The sequence below is a fragment of the Propithecus coquereli genome, unplaced genomic scaffold, assembly GCF_000956105.1.
Source record: "Propithecus coquereli isolate 6110/MARCELLA unplaced genomic scaffold, Pcoq_1.0 Scaffold479, whole genome shotgun sequence".
NCBI lineage: Eukaryota > Metazoa > Chordata > Mammalia > Primates > Indriidae > Propithecus > Propithecus coquereli.
In genome coordinates, this window is record NW_012150607.1 from 730,034 (window position 1) to 739,321 (window position 9,288).

The 9,288-nt window shown below is 33.2% G+C and overlaps 1 pseudogene; it reads left to right on the forward strand.

The window, feature by feature from the left end:
- LOC105819302 overlaps positions 1–9,232 on the forward strand; it is a 32,261-nt pseudogene extending 23,029 nt beyond the window's left edge.
- Positions 9,233–9,288: the final 56 nt, after the last annotated feature.

The following is a 9,288-nucleotide window of genomic DNA, read 5'->3' on the forward strand; positions in this document are numbered from 1 at the left end:
AAAATTTTCTAAACATATGTCACATAAATACATTGAGTTATATAAAGAGAATAAAAATCGTAATGAAAGCACAGAAACTTTAAATTGGGAATATCTCTGGACACAGAGTATGGATGAAACCCCGTATCTTTTTTTAACTTTTCATACTATTACAAAATTTCTTACATTGATCTTGTATTATTTTTATAAAGGTGTTACAGAATGAGATCAGTAATGAATCTGTAAAGAGAGGTTGTATTATTTTACACTGAATGAATGAAGGTTTTTATAGGTAGTCAGTCAGTGAGACAAAACATTAAACACAAGTTACATGAAATGTGGCTTCAGGTAACTTGAATCACACAGAATACCTGGATGTCCCATGTATTACATGGAATAATGTTAAAAGTACAGTGACTCTCCTATTAAAACTGATGTCATTGGTTAAGACTATTTTTTTTTGTAAACAACTGTTTTAAATAGAGGGTTCACCCCAAGTATTAACCTATGAAAGCTTACTTGCAATGGAGAAAGAAATTGATCATTATTTTGCAGAGAGAAAGAAAAAATGAATTTAATATGAAAGGAACAACAATAAAAAAAGAGTATATGATTTGGATGTGATGTCCAGGAAACACTTGGTTCTACGTTTCTTTTTGTTCTTTCTCCTCTTTGCTTTTTTTTTTTTTTGTGGGGGAAGGGGGTTGGTTGTTTGTTTTTCTTCGGTGAAAGAATACATTGAATAGTTTAGATTATTCCCATATAGAATGTATTACAATTTAAAAACTGGCACAGAATGGAAAACACAAGTCAAAATCATTCTCAATCAACTCCAAGCAAGCACATATTCACCAAGAATTTTACATATCGTGAGTGAACTACTCAGGAGAGTGACCAGATCTCCATGACAGAAAGGCCTGGTGGTTCTCTCCAGTGTGGCAATGGTGCTCTCTGAGGGACACAGTCAGAGAATAATGACAGTTCCTCCCAGACAGTGAAAAATAGCACATGAATTTGAAGCGTAATTTCAGGATAAAAAATGTCTCATACCTAAACAATGACCTAGGAAATATGATCATTCAGCTATGTAACTGTATACCCTCTAATTCTATATATAAATGGAACCCTTGGGACTATTTCACTAAAATTCTAAACCACAATATCATAATCCTGAATATCAGTGATTATTAGCCTTCACCTATTATTGTGTGTGTACATGTGTGGGAAAAGACTGGGAAATTCTGACAAATTTAAGTGAGGTAGAAAAGATTATAGAACTGAAGAAACATAGATATAAAATCATCCCAACTCTTAGTAAAATAGCCTCCTTGTAATAATCAGAGAATAACTCCAATGGCTACAAACCAAAAAAAATCTATAGAAAAATCCCTGAAATGAACGAAAGTGATTTAGAACTACAATTATATAGAATTAAAGCCAAGTGAAGCCACCTTTAAAAATGTACATTATAATAATAAATACAATAATATAAATGAAGAGTCTGGGTATAATATTTTCGAGCATTATCTCTCCCAACTACATTGTAATAGCTCTACTTCATTTCTTCCTCCCACACACATACATACACGTGCAAACACATATTTGCACAAATACCCACAATAGAAGCCATCTATCTCATAATACATATTACTCTCCAAATAAACTTAGTGATTAGCTCAGTTAAAAAATAGCCCTTGCTCTAATAATTCTTGATAATACTTCATTTTCTCTTCTTAGATGTTTTTAACAATCTTTTCAAATATGTTTCTTATACTGATACCCGTTTGTGATGGAACACATTCTTTCTTCACAGGACATGGAAGACTTTGTCCAGAGCTCTGGAGAAAATGGTGTGGTGGTGTTTTCTCTGGGCTCGATAGTCAGTAACATGACAGAAGAAAGGGCCAATGTGATTGCTTCAGCCCTTGCCCAGATCCCACAAAAGGTTAGATAAAGTGCCTAGTGGTGGACAGCTACGCAATGGCTCTGTTAAACTTTGTAAAGAACACAGCTGCAGAAATTTTCCGTCCAAAAGGTTATCTGTTAGGATACCTCTACTTATCTCACATATCACCTCAAAAACTCAAATATATAGGGAAGATGCTACAATAGTAAAGAGGAGGGTTTTCATTTATAATAACTTTGACATTAACATTCTGACCATAACAAATATACCGAAAAGGTGCAGTGAAGTTTTGATATTATTAAATATGATGGTATTGCAATCGTATACACAGAAATCACCAAATTCTACCCTGTCATTTAATCCTATTGTAACAGACTTCCTGAGGGCACCATATACACTACAGATATTATTAGAAAGGAGTTAAATTTTAGTGAGTGTCTGCACTAGCACAATAACTATAAGCAGGTATTGAAAAAAGTCTGCAATGCATTGCAGTTTAGGATTCCCATGTGATCTGGCCTTTTGTACCTCCTATAAATTTGGAATAAGCCTATTTGGTGTGCTGTTCAGGATGCTATTGAGGGAAAGGATGATTGGGCTGAGAAATCACCATTCCAGGTACCCACCTAGCCAAGTAGAATTAGAGAAAGAAAACCTTACCCGCCTTGCTGGTCAGGGCCTGGATGTAATGCAAAGATGCAGATGGGATCCTGCCCTTACCGTAGAACCTGTGCATTATAAAACGTGGCCCCACAAGACTCTGATCAAACCACTAGACAAATACCCCCTTTGGATTGAGGAAGGAGAATGGAATAAAGGAAGGAGTCAATCAGAATGAAGGCAGGAATGGGAAGAGGTTCAGATGCCCCTTCCATAAGATATAGTAGGAAAGTATTTCCCATTAATAATATATAGAATACATTTCCAATCTATGTGTATTTGCGAATTACTTTTTAAGTTTTCTATCTGACATAGAATCGTCCTAATGACCTCTGCTACCTTTTTGCTGAAAATTCAAAATACTTCAACACTAAAATAGCAAATGGAAGGTAAACATTTCTAAACTTTATTCAAGTTGATAAGGATTGCCTGGAAATTACACAATAAGCTTATTTTGGTACTGGGCATGGAAATGGCTCAGTTACAGAAGACCATATGAATCATTGCTGTAGCCTATCATCTAAGTGTTAATGATCTAGTAAGCAAAATTTAGCAAAATACAATTTTAGACTTCTTCAACGGCTGTGTTGTTATTCATAAATTGACCACAGCTCTATTTTTATACATTGAAAGAATTTTCAAAGCTAGAAATAGCGGTAACACTCTGAATTTGCGTTAAAAATTTCCACTTACACTTTTTCTTGGAAGACGTGCTTAATAAATTCTACCTAACAGCAGTCATGCATACTACCAATGCAGCATTGGTATCTTTCTCACAAGTAGCTCTTCTTACACTTATTTTTGTAACTCAAATAATGTCAAACTGTAAAGAAATTAATTATATAAAAAGTAGATATAAATGAACTACTACTCATATCACTCAAATGCTTGAGGTGACAGATACCACAATTACCATGGTTTGAAATTTACACATTCTATGCCTGTAAGAAGACATCATGTATACATATGTACAACTATTAAGTGTCCAAGATAATTAAATATAAACATTAAAAGAAGGAATAAATAGAATACTAAATTTAGAAGATGGCACCTAGTAGAAAATAGACAAATAAAATAAATACGAAGATCATTACCGATGTGAGTGTTTTATGCATACATTGTCAGCTTGTTAAATACTTGAATTTATCATTGAAAGCATCATTCGTCTAAGTTACTTAAAATTCTTTATATACCAAAGTGATTGCAGCCATAAGCACATGAAATCTGGCTATTCTATTTACCTCAGAGTTTCAGTAGTTCTCATTACTTAACAATCTTGTTCTCATTTCTTCATCTTTTACATGGAGGGGATTTGACTAGATGATTGATAACCCTTTTAGAGTTTTACCATGCCATAACTTTGGAGTTCCACCATGGAACAAGGTATTTTCTTTACCCTAACAGGTTTTATGGAGATTTGATGGCAAGAAACCAGATACCTTAGGACCCAATACTCAGCTGTACGAGTGGTTGCCCCAGAATGACCTTCTTGGTAAGATACTGAAGAAAAAATACCGAATCTGTGGCTAACAGCCAATTATAGTGATAGCAGGTCAACAGCAACTAACATAGTGAGTGTTTATTTTTGAAAACTCAAAAATAAACATAACTACTTTATATTTATTTTCAGGCCCTAGGGGGCAAGAATAAACTATAACAGTTGACATTTTGTTACATGCACTCATATTCTTTATGTCCCAAACCAAAGTATCTTCATATGAGGTGTAATTGCTTCTCAGATAATTTTTCAATAGCTTCCTGGGTTGTCTCTCTGTCTCCTATTTCTACAACTTGACCCCTATCCTTTTCCCTACTGCAAGGTTATTCCACATGGCACTGAAAAATCCCAGTTGCTCTTCTATTACCAGTTACTCTGCATTTTCTATGGGAATAAATCCCTAGGTATTATTATAAAGTATATATAACTCACCTTCACAGTGAAGTGTGGCCTGTCCTTCCTCTGATTTCAGCACTGCTTCCATGACACTCCCTGGTGCCTTGGGCACTCTACATGTCAGACTCAGAGACTGCACTATTTCTTTAAGAGAACATGTTTTTGTTAATACATGCCCAATCTTTTTCTTTTCTTTTTCCTTTTTTTATGTTTCGCACATTTTATTTCTTTTATCCAAAATGTGCATTTTCAGGTGGCACCACTGGTGTACTGGCATCATGCAAAATGTGCTTTTTCATCTTTTCTGCTTGCTAATCTTGTCTTCATTTTTCCATTCTCAAGTCACACACCATTTCTTCCACGCAGCCTTCACTTACCTCTCCAGCAAAAGTAGGTGCTTCTTCCTCTGAAATCTGAATGCAATTTCAGGGCAGTTTCATGGGTATTCTAATCTGCTATCTAGAAAACATTGCTGCTCTCGGTGTCCTATATTGTGCATTTCTCATTTTATTCCTAAGACTTGTGATGAATAATTTTTCTGAATTTCACCCAATTCTAGGTCATCCAAAAACCAAGGCTTTTATAACTCATGGTGGAGCCAATGGCATCTATGAGGCCATCTACCACGGGGTCCCTATGGTGGGCATTCCTTTGTTTGCGGATCAACCACAGAACATTGCTCAGATGAAGGCCAAGGGAGCAGCTGTTAGATTGGACTTTAAGACAATGTCAAGTACAGATTTGCTCAATGCTTTGAAGACAGTCATTAATGACCCCATGTGAGTATATTAATTTTTTACTAGGTGGTATTTATAAATAGGTTCCCTTGTCAACAAGCAAGATGAGATTCAGCCCTTTTTCAGTAGATTAATATTGAAAGAATTTAAATTATATAAGCAGTGTGAAATCTGCTTTTATTTTCCACCAGTTATTTCACAGTTGCATTGAACACTATAAATTTAATCAGTAAACAATAGTGCAAAAATCTTCTACATAAAAATAACTTCGGATATATAGATAAGTATAAAAAAAGATGAATTTTAAAAAACAAGATAGAATTCACAGTTAAAAGCAGTAATGAACTTAGAAATATAATAAAATGTTTTAATTCAATTCCTAAAATTTCTGAATGTGTTACTTTTTTCTTGCCCCCAAATTTACTTTTATATTATCATTACTTTCGTAGTTTTGATAATGAGATATAATTTACAATGCATAAAATTTACCTAGAGTATAAAATATAAATATATTTAGTATTTTTAAAGAATCATGAAGCCATCACCATAATATAATTTTAGAACATTTTTATCAACCCCGAAGAAACTCCATAGGGCATAGATATCTTTTCCAATAAGCCCCTAACCCCAGGTAAATACCAATTTATTTTTATCTCTACGGATTAGCTTTTCTAGAAATCTGACATAAATGGAAGCATATAATTTATGGTGTTTTGTAAATAGTTTTTTTCACTAGGCATTATTGTCTTGAGTTTTATCCATGTGGCTGCATGTATCAGTATTTTGTTCCCTTTTATTGCTGTATAATATCCTTTAGTATATGAATATACCATAATTAATCCATTCATTTATCAGCTCATGGACATTTTCTTTGTTCTGATTATAAACATTGTTATGCACGTTTTTGTGTGAAAATATGTTTTTTATATTATGGCAGTAGAAATTATTAGTGGAATTGCTGGGCAGTATGGCAAATTTTTTTAGGAAAAACTGCCAAATTGTTCTCCAATGTACATGCACCATTTTTCATCACTAACAGTAGTATAGGAGGGTTGCAATTCCTTCATCCTGTTTCCAACATTTCTCATCTGTCTTTTTATTATACCCATTATAGTGGGTGCAAAGTAGTCTCTCATTAGTCGTAATTTGTATTTCTTTTATGGCTAAAAATATTGAGCATCTGTTCTTGTGCTTCCTGGTCATTCGCATATCTTCTTTGGAGAAAGTTCTATTTCAATCTTTTGGACATTTTTTTAACTTTAATTTATTTTATTAATGATTTATAATGATTTATTATTGTGGTAACATCCCTTATTGGATATATGATTTTTAAATATTTTCTTCCATTCTGAATGGATTGATTTTACACATTCTTAATGATGCCCTTTGAAGCACACATGTTTAATTTTGATAAAATAAATCTTTAATAATTAATTGTTTCCATATTCTGCAGGAAATAATTTGGACAATGTTATGCCTAGACCAGCTACTATCAATTCAGTATTTATTACTACTCTCAATAATATTGTTACATAAGGAAGTAGCACCTAAAGGAATACTTTAAAAAAATAGTAAACAATAAATGATAAGAATTCTTTAAAAGAAGGCAACAAAAATTTAGAAAATAAACATAAAACAGGTTGGAAAATAGAAGAGAAAACACAGAATGATGTGTTAGATCCAAATGTAAATATACCAGTACTCATATGAATATAAAATCTAAACAGACAAAGAAAAGACAAAATAATGATTAAGGACATAAAGTATTTGAAGAACATAATATAAAAGTGTAATCTATGTGACATATGTTCAGATATTTATGCATAGCATATATATGAACAATATATATATGTATATGTACACATGTGTATGTATAAACTGGAAATACATATTTGTCAAGAATATATAGAACAGTTACCTGAATTGACCATATAATGGGTTATAGATCACAACTCAGTAAATTTTTAAAGATTCAAAATCATAAAGATATATGGTCTAGCCATGCTATACATATGATTTAGAAATAGTCAAAGAAATGATGATTAAAAATTTTATATTTAGTAATTAAAAATATACTTTGATAAAATATGGAGTCAACAAAAATATCACAATTGTACACACACCCTTGTCTCAGCAACTCCTCACCCAAATATATAAGAAACAGAAACATATAAATATATAAACCTGATGATACATATACTAGAATATTTATACCAGAATTAGTAGTAGTGTCCAAAAATGTTAACATCACAAATATCTATCACATATAATATGAAGAAATAATCTGTAGCTTTTGTCAATCAAGGGGATACTACACAGCAATAAAATTAACAAACAACTACTATAAAAAGACACAAATATGGACACACTATATGACTTAATGATATAAATAGGCAAAGCTAATCTATGATGTTAGAAGTTAGGGTCATACTTAATTTGAGGATAGGAGTAGTGACTAAAATGATCTATGAAAAGGGGATACTACTAGGCAGGTGCGATACCACGTCATGATCTGAGTAATAGGTACGTTGGCATCTACATAATTTTTTAGTTAAATTTTAGCATCTGAGCTGTTTACTTAGAGTATGTACATTTATCTTATGCATTTCCTATTTAAGGGTTTATTTGAGAAGACATACAACATATTTTAAAACTCTAAGATCAAATGAAAAAATAAGCACACTAAAAAAGAGAAAATCCTAGGGGGGCTACCATACCAGGAAAAGCCTCTCTGAGAGTTAACATTTAAGGGGAAACCTCAAAAAGAGATAGAAGCAACCATTGTGTTGTTTCAGTGAAGAATGTTCCAAGTTAGAGAGAGAGGGAGCAAAAAGTTTAAAGGTGGTAAGGTGAGTACATACGTGGTAGCTAAAAGGACAACAGAAGGACAATATCCCTGGAAGAGAATGGGCATGGGGAAAGTGTTAGGAGATGTTCCAGGAACTTACAATGTAGGGTCCGGTAAAATGAAGAACAGATTCTTAATGGGGTGAGAATCCAAATGGAAATCTTATACTAGAAGTGTAATAATATGACACTTGTTTCATAGAAATTCATTTTGGGTACTGGCTAGGAAACAGAGTAGAAGACAGAAAAGTAGAATAGAAGCAGAGAGACTTCTCAGAAGGCATTTCAACCACCGTGACACAATTCCCTTTGAAAACATCAAGATGATCACTCTCAGATTGCATTTCCACTATCTTACTTACAGCACATGGAATGGCTCATAATATTTCTTCTGCTAAAAAGATATTAATTTTCGCACCTGACCTTTCATTTTCCCTTTTAAAAATATTTTTAATGATAAAATTCCAATTTAAAAATAAAACTGGCTATGATGACTCAAAGCATTCAAATTCTATGTCAATATTGTGACATTTCCCTTGAGTCATTTGCATAACACTTTTCCAAAGCCATTCATGAATTTGGTTAGCCAATAAGCTTACTTTCAATGTTGGAATATTTATGGGTTTTTTCCCAGATATAAAGAGAATGCTATGAAATTATCAAGAATTCACCATGATCAGCCAATGAAGCCTCTAGATCGAGCAGTTTTCTGGATCGAGTTCGTCTTGCGCCACAAAGGAGCCAAACACCTTCGGGTTGCAGCCCACGACCTCACATGGTTTCAGTACCACTCTCTGGATGTGATTGGGTTCCTGCTGGCCTGTGTGGCAACTGTTATATTCATCATCACAAAATGTTGTCTGTTTTTTTGCCGGATGTTTGCTACAGCAGGAAAGAAGAAAAAAAGGGAGTAATTAGACAAAGCCTGAAGCTGTCATCCCTGATAGATGGGACTCCTTCAGTTTATTTTAGCAAGAAGAGTTTGTGATGCAACGATACCTTCCTCCTGTGACCACTTGACTTTTCACAATTTAGTTTGTCAAATCGAAATTTGTTTATGAAACAGTTGATACTTTTTTTAAAAGTTACAAATATTTTATTGTGAAGAGAAAAGAAAAGCTGGGGGAAAATAAAAAAATTAAATATGATATGGGTTTATGTAGACATGTACTATTCCAATTCAGAAATTATGTCAAAAATATTTATCAAACTTTATCATTTACATATTGTACATGAACATGAGACCATCAAGATATCCTGTCTCA